Here is a 13,430-nt window from a genome sequence, read left to right on the forward strand (position 1 = left end):
CCATATGCCATTGAGAAGCCAAAAAAAACAAACAAAAGAAAGCCTAGGAGTTCCCATCATGGTGCAGTGGTTAACAAATCCAACTAGGAACCATGGGTTCTATCCCTGCCCTTGCTCAGTGGGTTAAGGATCTGGTGTTGCCATGAGCTGTGGTGTAGGTCGCAGACGCGGCTCGGATCCCGAGTTGCTGTGGCTCCGGCGTAGGCCGGTGGCTATGGCTCTGATTAGACCCCTAGCCTGGGAACCTCCATATGCTGCAGGAGCAGCTCAAGAAAAGGCAAAAAGACAAAAAAAGAAAGAAAGCCTAAAAATCATATAATCATCTCAATAGATGCAAGAAAATAAAAAAAAAAACCCACTTGGCAAAATTCAACATCCATTTATGATTTTTAAAAAAATTATCATCAAAGTTGGTATAGAGAGAATATATCTCAATATAATAAAGGCCATTTATGACAAACCCACAGCTAACATTATATCTAATAGTGAAAAACTGAAAGATTTTCCCCTAAATTTAGGAACAAGACAGGATGCCCATTCTTGCCATATCTATTTAATAAAGTATTTAAGTCCTAGTTGCAGCAATCAGACAAGAAAAAGAAATAAGATGCATCCAAATTGGAAGGGAAAAAGTAAAACTGGTCACTATGCAAGTGACATGAATGATATTATATCTAGAAAATCCTAAAAGTCTCCACCAAAAAAACTATTAGAATAAATGAATTCAGTAAAGTTGCAGAATACAAATTCATATATAGAAATTTGTTGTATTTCTATGCACTAATGATGAACTCTCAGAAATAAAAAGAAAAGAACACCACTTACAACCACATCAAAAAGAATAAAATACCTAGGAATAAACCTAACCAAGTAGGTAAAAGACCAATACTCTGAAAACTATTAGGCACTGATGAGAGAAACTGAAGATGATAAAAATGAATGGAGAGACATTCTGTGTTGATGAATTGGAAGAATTAACATTGTTAAAATATCCATATTACCCAAAGCATTCTACATATTAAAAATGTAATCCCTATCAAAATACCCATGAAATTTTTCATGGAACTAGAACAAATAATCCTAAAATGTTCATGGAATCACAAGAGACCCCAAATTGCCAAAACAATCTTAAGAAAACAGAACAAAGCTGGAGGAATCAGGTTCCTAGACTTCAGACTATACTACAAAGCTACAGTCATCACAGCAACATGGCAGTGGCACAAAAACAGAAATATAGATCAATGGAACAGGAAAGCCCAGAAATAAACCCATGCACCTGTGATTAATTAATCCACAACAAAGGAGGCAAGAACATACAATGGAGAAAAGACAGTCTCTTCAATAACTGGTACTGGGAAACCTGGACAGCTACATGAAAAGGAATGAAATTAAAACATTCTCTAACACCATACACAATGACAAACTTAAAATGGTTTAAAGACACAAATGGGAGGCCAAAAACCATAAAACCCCCAGAAGAGAGCATAGGCAGAACACACTTTGACATAAGCCTCAGCAATATTTTTTTTTTTTTGGATTCAGCTCCTCTGGGAAGGGAGACAAAAGTAAAAATAAACAAATGAAACCTAAACTTAAAATTTTTTGCATAGCAAGTGGAACCATTGGCAAAATGAAAAGAACCTACTGAGTGGGAGAACATATTTGCAAATGATTTGACTAAGAAGGGGTTGAGATCCAAAATATATAAACATCTCATAAAATTCTTTTTTTTTTTTTTATTTTCCCACTGTACAGCAAGGGGGTCAGGTTATCCTTACATGTATACATTACAATTACATTTTTCCCCCAGCCTTTCTTCTGTTGCAACATGAGTATCTAGACAAAGTTCTCAATGCTATTCAGCAGGATCTCCTTGTAAATCTATTCTAAGTTGTGTCTGATAAGCCCAAGCTCATAAAATTCTGCATCAAAAAAAATGCAATTTAAAAATTAGCAGAAGACCCAAGGAGACGTTTTTCCAAAGAAGATATACAGATGGCCAACAGGCATATGAAAAGATGTTCAACATCACTAATAAACAGGGAAATGCAAATCAAAACTAAAATGAGATACCACTTCACACCTGTCAGAATGGCTATTGTCAATGAGATAGTAGATAACAAATTCAGTTGATGAGGACATGTAGAAAAAGGACCCTCGTAAAATGTTGGTGGAAATGTATTAGAGCAACCACTATAGAAAATGGTGGCAATTCCTCAAAAAAGTAAAAATAGAACTGCCATATGATCCAGCAATTCCACTCCCGGGTATATATGCAAAGAAAATAAAAGCACTGACTCAAAAAGATAAATGCGCCGCAATGTTCATAGCAGCACTATTCACAATAGCCAAGATTTAGAAATAACCTAAGGATGAATCAAAAGAGGAATGGATAAAGAAGATGTAGTATACATATACCATGGAATACTACTCAACCATAGAAAGAATGAAATTTTGCCATTTGCAAAAACCTGAATGAACATGGAGGATATTATGCTTAGTGAACTAAGACAAAGACATATACTGTGTTTTCACTTATATGTGGAATCTAAAATATATAAAACAAATGAATGACTACACCAAAATAGACTGATACAGAGAACCGTGGTTACCAGTGAGAGAGGGATGGGAGAGGGGCAGTATAGGGATAAGGGATTGAATACAAACTACTACAAATAAAATAAATAAGCTACAAGGATATACTGTACAGCACAGGAAATTTAGCCAATGTTTTACCATAACTTTTAAATGGAATATAATCTATAAAAATATTGAATCATTCTGTTGTACATCTGAAACTAGTATAATTTTGTAAATACATGCCAATTTAAAAAAAAAAATGTTTCTTTTTTTCTTTTTAGGGTAGCACCTGCAGTATATGGAAGTTCCCAGGCTAGGGCTCCAATCAAAGCTACTGCTGGGGCCCAGCCGCAGCAACATGCCATCCGAGCCACAACTGCGACCTATGACCAAACCCACTGAGCAAGGCCAGGGATGGTACCTGTATCCTCACAGAGACTACGTAGGGTTCTAAACCTGCTGAGCTACAATGGGAACGCCAAAGGTTTCTTGACTAAATCAGTGGAAATGATTCTTATTTGCAGCAAAGCAAATCAATTTTGTCCCTCTATAAAAAAAAAATCTCGGAGTTCCCGTCCTGGCTCAGTGGTTAACAAATCCGACTAAGAAACATAAGGTTTTAGGTTCGCTCCCTGGCCTCGCTCAGTGGGTTAAGGATCCAGTGTTGCCATGAGCTGTGGCGTAGGTCGCAGACACAGCTCAGATCCCGTGTTGCTATGGCTCTGGCGTAGGCCAGTGGCTACAGCTCTGATTAGACCCCCAGCCTGGGAACCTCCATATGCCGCGGGAGTGGCCCTAGAAAAGGCAAAAAGACAAAAAATAAATAAATAAATAAATAAATATCTCTGCTAAACAAATTATCAATTCAACCTGTTATATAATGCTTTATGAGTTCCTCATAATGAATTAAATGAAATCTTCCACATGTGCCCATTTTATGTGTGTGTGAGCATCGTGGGTTTTACCTTTTTGAAGTTTATACTTCAGCAATAATGCAATCTGTGCTCTGTCTGACGTATGTTCCTTGCTGCGCCCTGTGGTGCCTGCCAAGAGGAACTCCTGCGCCCGATGTCCTGGATGGTCTCTGTCTGAGAGATGCCTCCTATTTCCTATACCCATTCAGTAGCCACAGAGGAGGCAGGTGTTAGTCTCTGCTCTCGTGGGTGCTACACGGTTTCCATCTACTCAGCACCAGTTTAGGCCGGGGGCCCCTGGGCTTGTCAAGGCCAGCATCCAGGTTCCTCCAGCAATGAATTTCCCTCAGGAGCTTGGGAAGCTTTGTCTGTTGGCTTCAAATCAGCTCTCAGTACTTGGAACTTTAACCAAAATTAGCTTCCAGAGCCAATGTTTACAACTGTCCCTTATTTACTGGCTTCTTTTATTTACTTGCTTGAGCCAAGAATTTCTCCTTCACTTACTGGAAGGCGACCTTGAGGCCCCCAATGTTACCTAATAGGTCTGAGCTGGACAGCGGTCTTCTAACCTGATTGTGCTGTAGGGAAGGGTCCTTTGTTTAGCTGATAAAGATGCTGGTCAAGTTTAGAGTCCCAAAATTCGCATTTGGAAGAATCTGGCTTTCCCACATCAAGGCTATTTCTTTCAGACTTGCTTGAAGACCAGCCAATTCTTGCCAACTCATCCCATTTTTACAACACCTTGTTAAAAGTGGGGAGGAGCAGCTGACACCAAGCCTAGCAAGTTCTTCCCCTACAGCAACCTGCTCTCAGAACCAACCATCTGACTTCCAAATTGTCGCCGGGTGGGAAAGTGGGGAGACACACTCACCACATGATTTTCCATGGCCTGACAAGAGTCACCTGGCTCCAGTTTTCCAGAAAAAAATCTGTTCTTTACCATCCACTACCCAACCATTAAGCCAATGTCATATATCTTGGGTTTTTGTTACAGCAGCACTCCACTGCCAGTATTCATTTCTGTATTAGAGAAAAGAAACTGCTATAAAAAATTTTTTTTAATGTAGTGAATGTCAACTGAAAAAAAATGCATGACCTACAAGTTGAGAAATATGTTTTATTTGGTGGACATTTTGAGGACTTAAGCCCAGGAGGCAGCATCTCAGCAGCTCTGAAGAACTGCTCTGAAGAGGCCAGGGGGGAGCCAGGAGTATAAATTTTTGCAATAAAGACCACATAGTCAGAACATCAAAAACTACTGTTAAAGAAAACCAGACATCACGAGTGAATGAATTTAGTGCTTTTCTATGCATGGTAATATTCAAGAGTCTGGGCTCATTGAAATCATTCCTCTGATGTGCACTTCAGCTCTCTGGGACCAGTGTCCTGTTTTTTCCCATCCTGAGTCCCCTCAGGGGGCACTGTTGGGGGTGGTTGCAATGGTCAAGGGCCTGTTGGCTGCAATGTCCTTTGTTTGCTGATATCACAGGGGACATTCTTCATCCACACGGTTTCAGAAAGGTCTGGCATTCATGTGGTGTGGCAGCTTTGCTCCCAAGGGATTCAAGGTTGCAGATTTCATTTTATTTTGGGTTTATCCATATTCTAAGCACAAGTGGGCAAGCTTTTTCTGGAAAGGGCCAGATAGTAAATACACCAGGCTTTGCAGGCCACAGAGTCTCTGTTGCAACTATTCAATCCTGCTGCAAAAGCAGCCACAGACAGTTAAGTCGGAAAAAGAGAGCATGGCTATGTTCCAATAAAGCTTTATTTACAGACACTGAAATTTGAATTTCACATAATTTTCACATGTATTGAAATACAATTCTTCTTTTGAGTTTTTTCAAGCATTTAAAAATTTAAGAATAATTCCGAAATAGACCAAGGGCCAGATTCAGGCCACGGGCTATAGTTTGCTGACTCTGTGTGATGGGGTTGTCCTCGTCTGCATGGATAAAGCTGGGTCATGGTTGTGCCTATGACCCAGCTCATGTGAGAGAAAAAAGGAGTCCGGAACAAGCGATTTTTCTGCTTATAAAAAATAGAATTTTTTTTTCTCACAGAGGCTGTACATCCCAGATCAAGGGGCCAGCATGATCAAGAAAGCCCCCTCTGCCAGGTCATAGACTTGTCATTGTGTCCTCCATGGGGGAAGGGCAAGAGAATTCTCTGGGGTCTCTTTATAAGGACACAATCCCATTCATGAGAGCTCTACCCTCAGACCTAAGCACCTCCCCAAGCCCCTCCCCCACTTCCTACCATAGAGATTAGGATTTTAACACATGAATTTGGGGGAAATATAGGCATACAATCTATAGCCCACAATGAACTACCATTGGACACCTGTCAGAATAATTAGTATTTTTTTTTAATTTTTGCGTTTTAAGGCCACACCTGCAGCATGTGTAAGTTTCCCAGGCTAGGGGTTGAATCGGAGCTACAACTGCTGGTCTACATCACAGCTCACAGCAACACTGGATCCTTAACCCACTGAGTGAGGCCAGGGATGGAACCCATATCCTCATGGATTCTAGTCCAGTTTGTTACCTCTAAGCCACAACGGGAAATCCCTAGTTAGAATTTTAAGAGCAGAAAATGCCCAGTGTTCCCTGAGTCGGTGTGGTGAGCAGCTGGAATTCTAATGCACGGCTAAGGAAAAGGTAAAGCAGGAGATAACCACCTAGGAGAATCATATGGTCGTTTCTATTCAACTAAGTATGTATTCACCCTTTGATTCAATAACTTCATTTCTAGGTATATACCTCAAATGCATACACACTTTACCAAAAGATGTGTATGTACAACAATGTTCCTGAATGCATATTCCTAGCAGTCCAGTAGTGGAAACTTTCCATGTGTCTATTAACAGTGCAAAGGTAACATTGTGCCACAGTCTCGCATTGGAACCCAACAAGACTGAAGAAATTACTGCTATATGGAGCCAGGCAAATGGATCTCACAAACGTGATGCAAACAAAACAATGCAAACTGCTTGATTCCATTTCCCATAAAGATCAAAAACAGGCATAACCAGCCTATGGTGTTAGAGTCAGGAGAGCAAAAAGTTTTAGAAAGAAGGGAAAGTGGTCACTGGTGGCGTGGGGTGGGGGGGAGGGAGTCTTCTGGGGTCCTAGGAACAGTCCACTTATTTTTTTAATTTTTTAAAATTTTTTAGTAAAGTATAGTTGATTTACAATGTTCTATTTCTGCTGCACAGCAAGGTGACCCAGTCATTTATGTGTGTGTGTGTGTGTGTGTGTGTGTGTGTATTCTTTTTCTCATACTGTGTTCCATCAGTCCACTTCTTGACCAAGGGGTGATTACATGAGCATGTTCACTTTCTGAGAAGACATAATATACTTATGATTTGTGCACGTGTATGTACTTATATATGCATATGATCTGTACACATACAATGCTTCCATCTTAAAACCTTATTTAGAAAAAGAGACTGTGGAGTTCTCGGTGTGGCTCAGCAGGTTAAGAACCCAACATTGTGTCCATGAGGATGCAGGTTCCAGCAAGGATGCAGACCCCACTCAGTGGGTTAAGGATCCAGCGTTGCTGTGATCTGTGGTATAGGTCAAGACTCGGATCCCACGTTGCTGTGGCTGTAATGTAGGCAGGCAGCTGCAGCTCTGATTTGACCCCTAGCCTGGGAAACTGCATATGCTACAGGTGCAGCCATAAAAAGGAAAAAAGAAAGAAAGAAAAGAAAAAGAGAATGTATGTAAAGCACTAAATAGAGTAATTCATGTGTGTGTTAGGTTCTTAATAAATATTAGCTATAACAAATAAAACGGTCAAAGCTGGACAATATGTATGTGTCATATTTTGGATCATCTGTCGATTCCCTTATCGATACCCTGCAGCCAAGGTTGAGGCAGAGACTGTGTGTAGTGGGAGGGACCCAGCGGCTGCTAGAGCCAGCATCCTGGGGGAAAGTACCAGTCCCGGAGTCACTCTAAAGCTGCTGTCACCTTTCTGTCACCTCCTCTTTGTAAGTGGAGAGGAAATCATGCCTTAGATAGCTCTGTAACATTTAGTCTCTGGGACACACATATCCTGACAAATAGACTTTTTCCTCTTCTCCAATTCCCATCAATTAACATTTACCACCCTGTGCATAACTGAGATCCATTTAACTATCAATGTTAAAAGGAACCTCCTTTACTTTTTAGCAAGAGGAGGCCTCCTCTCTGGATAGAGCCACAGCTAGGCTGCCTCTGACTCGGTACACATCTACACCCCGCTGTGCATAAACTTGTCTCTCATATCTTGACCTGATTTTAGAACTTCTTGGGTCACAACTTTTGCATGATTTAACCTTTAGGATGGTCACCGGTTCTCTGCAGACCTCAGGGGAGATCTCTCTTGTGCCAGAGTCCTCCGTCTCAGCTGAGCCACCACCAGCCGTCAGCTGCATCGATGCCCAGTCCATTCCTGCCTCTTCTTGGATGACGAGCACACGTCTGCCTCCCTGGACACACTCCCCACTTTCTGGTGTGGGAAGAGTTTTCGGCCCGGCTGGCACAGCTGCTTTGCTTTGCCAAGCACAGCCGGTGCTCGAAAGCCCCTGAACCACGGGTCTAAGAGGTCCACCCCTCAGCTCCGCCCCCGAAATGGGAGTCTCCACCATGCTCTCCATTCAGTGCTCTCCCACTGAATGTGTACACAAAGCAGAAAGGCTCTGCCTTGTCCAGAGCTGTGTCCACTCTGTGGATTAGCAGGGCAATCAAGCCACCCTTATTTGAGTGAACACCCTGGGGTTGGGACAGTAGATGTCCTAGACACAGGACCGCTGCACTGCATTTTCACAGGTGCCACAGGGGAAAATAAATAGGTGTAACAAGGTGGTCATGCAGGGCCAGGACAAGAAGGACAAAGGAGGCAAAACCAGGGGCCTGGTTCCTAAGGCCATAAGCAGAAGAGCAACAACAACGTTGCCGTTGTGTCTAATTTATACACCACTTTCCACTAGTTAGAACTTGGTCAGATGGCCGTCCCTGGTTGCAAAGGAAGCTGGAAAACAGAGTCAAAGCTGGGTGGCCACGAGCTCTGGGAGACAGTCAGAACACAAGGAGCATCCCAGCAAAACCCCAAGACTTGTCCCCAAGAGCCTCATTAGGGCAGTAGCCCAATGGGCTTCACATCAAGCTGTCCAGGACGAGATACCTTAATTCTGCAGCTCCTGGGATCTAATTTTGCTTTAATCACATCTTTCCATTCTCCAGGGCAGGAGCTCACAGCCTTGATGGATGCAATGCCCTCCACCTCTTTGTGCCCACCTTCCAACAATATATGTCTGTCCAGAGATAACCAAGAGAAAGCTCCCGGCTCTGGTCTGAGCATGCAACATACACAGTGCAATGCTGGAGCTTTAAGTCCTGGCTGAGATCTCACAGAGAACGGTGATAACTCTATGACAGTTTCATGATAGTTAGGGACCCAGGGGACTCATGTATGTCCCAAGCACATAATCTCTGCTTTAACACCCCAAGCACAGCTGGATTTATTCCTACCCACACCCACTAGGAGCCCTGCCCCCCCAAATATACTAGAGCATTAGGAGGGACACGTTCGTACACCCAATCGCAGGGAAGTGTCACACTGGCCCATCTGAAGCTGAGATGCTACTGCAAATACAGCAAAACTGTCCAGAGCTCCAGCTGGGCATCAGTGACCTGATCAGGTAATGGGGGTTCAGGTAATGGGGGGGGCTGGCAGAAGCCACAAAGGCCACCCACTACAAGGCAAGAGCTGGCCCAAGCCAGCTACACTGATGCCAGTCTAAGGTCTAGAATTTGGATAGAATGTAGCAGACTGGGATCTGATTTTCTGAAAAGGTCATGAAGGAGATGAACTCTTCCAAGTGGCCGCAGAACTACTGGTAAAACTTAATCACAAAAGGTGGGGGACCTTGAAGGAAAGGGATTATAACTAGTTTATTGAAGGGGCCAAACTTGATCCAATTACATTTAGGAAGCAGATTTATTTCTCTCCAAGTACTGCCTATAAACAGACTCTGTGGGCTCCCCCACCCTTTGACAACATCTGGGGCAGAGCCCAAAGCTTTGGGATCCTTTTCAGCTTTAAGGACAGTCTCATTCTCAGCTCTTAAATGTTCAGCCCCAGCATGACTTATAACTTCAGCACGTCCACTCCAACTTGATCAGGCCATCCATGGCCCCTTAACATCAGGATCAACAGTGCACCACTGGGCTCACTGCTGTGACCACCACGCTCCACGCTCCCATCTGGCAGACCAAGCGCCCCCTCCTAAATTAAGCACCCACTGTCCTCTAGCGCCCTGGGTTTCTTACTTCATCTGTGGAAGAGAGCTTAGAAAATAGTGGTTCCCATGCACTCTCCTGTCACACATCACCAACTCCCCCAGCACCCCCACGGTGCCTGAGCAGGAATGGTGGGCACCGCTTTAAGCCTCTCTTCCTGACAGATTCTGATTCAGTCCCTAAGAGGCAGAGCCCAGGAATCTGAATTTCTAATAAGCCCCTAAGTGATTCTGATATGAGCAGCCTACAGAACAGGTTCTGAGAAGCAAGGCTTCAGGTAACGAGCTAGTAACTTCAGGGCCACACCCCCGCTGTCCTTGATTCCTGTCCGAAATGGAAGCCTTCGGTTATTTACATTTTCATCATTCAGATACTCTTCGGGACATCTTCCTTGATCACACCACCCATGTCCCACCTCCCAAGCCTCTGGAACGGCTGGGAAAGTATTAACTCCTTTTGTCCTTTGAACTCTGCTCCACGCTTCCCGGCTTTACTGGAGCCACGCTGCCCAGTGCATACTCTCGCCACGCTGCCCAGTGCATACTCTCAGGTAGCTCTACTGCTCATTCTCACGCCTGGCAGGTGCGAAATGAGGTTGGCATCTTCCTTCCTCCCAGAACTATGTCCACACCATTGTTCTATGCCTCCAACAGCTCCGGCTCCCTGGGACTCAGGTGATTAGGCTCCACAGTATACTCTCTCCCAGCAGGCTCTGAGTCTGCCCTCCCTGCCACCATCCTGTAGCAGCCTTCTTCAGGGTGGGGGCACCCAGCTCCAAGTGCCTCATCCAAGCCAAGAGCAGGGCACCTCTCATCCTCAGAACCCCCTACATTCTCTTTATCCATCAGCCCCTTCACTCCCCCAGTACCCTGCTTAAGTCCAGTCTCCACTCCTCTATTCGAATGTGCCAAACTCGCTCCACCAGTCTCTCACACACCCACATCCAAAACCCCAATCCCAGGGGATCCAAGTAGCCTTCTCACTTGCATTTGCTCCCCAAGTGCTTAATATTGATAAAGGTGGATCTTGTCAATAGTGTAGATTGGTCCTGACCTCACCCAGGCTCGTACCCCCAGCAGCAATGCCACACTGCTGCTCTGTCCTCCATCATAAGAATCCAAATCCTCTTCCTTCTCACTAAATGTCCCATCTTTCCACACCCCCTTCTCCTTTAGCAGCAGACCTCCTACTTCTCCAGAAAAGCAAAGCACTAAGTGCCCCCCCCGCATCCATATTTTCCTCCTATTTGCACACGAACTTACAAAAGAAAACACATACCTCTGTTCACTGAGTGACCAGGTAGTGCAGCCAAGGTTAACAGGCAGACAGGTGCCACCCAGGGAAGGGACCAGTGTGTAATTCAAGGTCACTGAGGACAGACAGCCAGCAGCCCAGGCTCAGGTGGGGCAGTGCTTCCTCACAGTGAAGAGACAAGGCGGGGGAGCCAGCCTCTTACACACTCATCCCTGCTGCTCAGCAGGCCCCACTGCAGACCCTAGCTCTCCCAAGGGGTCTGACCCACAGGAAGCTGGGTCCAGCCCCAGGGTCTGGACACTGGCACTTGAGCAGAACACAGGAGTTCACATACAGCTCGAGAAACAGATGCCCCCACAAGGCAACAAGCCCACATGTCTCTTTGCAGATCCAGGCTCCAGCCCCGGGGTGCTTCAGTTGCTGTGCAGGGGTGAGAAGTTGGCACAACTGCCTTTCCCAGCAAGAATCATCCTCCCATCCAGCCTAATCACTCCACCCCACTCTGAACCAAACCCTCCTCCAGCCTGTGGTCACCTTGCAGACACTGCTCAGTCTCTCTCCTGCCTTCAATTAACCTCCTAGAAGGGCTGGTTGTCTAATTTCCTAATACCCTATTCATCTGCAACCCTCCCCATCCTGCTTCTGCACAAAACACCACAGTTATCCGGGTCAAGTTCTGCAGTGACTTCCTACTACTGAACTCGAGGAAGACAGCTGCATTGTCCTGACAAGACTGCACATTTTAATTTATGAGTTTCTTTTTTTAAGAATTTACTAAATCTGGAGTTCCTGTCGTGGTGCAGTGGTTAACGAGTCTGACTAGGAACCATGAGGTTGTGGGTTCGGTCCCTGCCCTTGCTCAGTGGGTTAACGATCCGGCGTTGCCGTGAGCTGTGGTGTAGGTTGCAGACGAGGCTTGGATCCTGCATTGCTGTGGCTCTGGCGTAGGCCGGTGGCTACAGCTTCTATTGGACCCCTAGCCTGGGAACCTCCATATGCCGCGGGAGTGGCCCAAGAAATAGCAAAAAGACAAAAAAAAAAAAAAAAAGAATTTACTATATCTTTATTTCCCTAATTGTGGTATTAACAAAAATTTCTCCTAAAATATATAAACCAGCATAAACATTCGATAGATAGAATAGTATTACCCATACTCATTCTTTCACTTGATTAGCATTTGTTAGGAAAGCAAATGGCCATATGCAATGATTGGCCAACAGGGACCTGCTGAATACCAACAGGAACTCTACCCAGTATTCCGTGATAATCTATATGGGAAAAGAATCTGAAAGAGAATGGATGTGTGTACATGTATAACTGAATCACTTTGTTGTACAGCAGAAATGATCACAACACTGTAAATCAATTATACTTCAATAAAACTTTTAAAAAGAAAGAAAAGAAATGGCCAAAGTGTTCTAAATTTCACTTAGAACAAAACAATCTGGCTTACCTCTGATCAATAATTAAAGAAACTATGGGGATACAAGTTTTCAAAATTTTACCTGAAAAAGGAGGGTTTGCTATTTTTCCTGCTAAAGATTTTTACTTCAACTCTCCCTGCCCTGAGGTTCATTCTCCCTTCCGTGTCAGTGGTACCACATTGTCCTAATTTCCTCCCATCTCACTGGCAATGCCTAGACTTTGTCTATATTACATTTTAGATCCCCTTAAGGATCTGTCCTTTGTTCCTGGTAGAGCTCTGCCCATTCTCTTCCTTCTAGTATCTTCTGATTCATTCCCTAATTGACTCTGTGATTCCAAGAACTATTTCTGAGCACTCCCTGTGGACCAGGCTCAGAGGCAGGGCCACCCCACTGCAGCCTCCAGGGCCCCACTCAGCTGGAATGCTGGGCCAGGCAGTGGCTAGCAGCACAAGTGGAATGACCCCATGGGCACTTTGCTCTTTTGCAGAAGAGATTGAAATACAATAAAGAATTTCAAAAGAAATTACTCCAGTTCACTGGGGAAACCACTCTAAAGGGAAAGTTGGAAGGTTCAGCAAAGAGGGGAGCTTCCAGCAGAGGGACCAGCGCATGGGAAGTGACTCAGGAGGACAGAATATGATATGTGGAGGGGCTCCTGGAGGTCAAGCAGCCAGCCAGAGTGAGGCCGAGGGAGGGGAAGTCCTGAGAGGCTGAGAAAAGAAATGTTCCCATGCTAAGATGCAGGCAAGTCATTCTGGCTTTTCCATGAGTTAGCTTGAATCTTATGCTAACTAAAATAGCCTATTTGAGGGCTCTCAAACTACACTGTACATCTTCTTCAATTATTAAAGAAAAGGGCACATTGACCAGAAGAAAAGAATGTCCATGTTAAAAATAAAGCTTAAAAGTCTGTCTTCCTGGGACGTCCTGGCTGGTCCTGCTTCAATGACAAGCCTCCCTCC

General features: G+C 44.3%; 1 protein-coding gene and 1 long non-coding RNA gene across 5 annotated transcripts in view; both read right to left on the reverse strand.

Moving 5' to 3' along the window:
* LOC110256746 (uncharacterized) overlaps nt 1-3,879 on the reverse strand; it is a 437,041-nt gene extending 433,162 nt beyond the window's left edge. For 2 of the 3 annotated variants that reach the window (XM_084994805.1, XM_084994806.1), the window contains exon 1: nt 3,546-3,849. The gene's annotated coding sequence lies outside the window, so the exon portion shown is untranslated. Of the gene's footprint in view, nt 1-3,545 lie in introns of all 3 variants that reach the window. The other variant, XM_084994807.1, reaches the window with a different exon arrangement.
* Nucleotides 1-13,430, reverse strand: part of LOC146396506 (uncharacterized) — a 229,565-nt gene that overhangs the window by 140,840 nt on the left and 75,295 nt on the right. The window lies entirely within an intron of this gene.

The sequence above is a fragment of the Sus scrofa genome, chromosome 14 (genome assembly GCF_054392235.1).
Source record: "Sus scrofa isolate SSC_HxYL_T2T_F1_AM1 chromosome 14, Sscrofa_HxYL_maternal_Yorkshire_Landrace_v2.0, whole genome shotgun sequence".
NCBI classification, from domain to species: Eukaryota; Metazoa; Chordata; class Mammalia; order Artiodactyla; family Suidae; genus Sus; species Sus scrofa.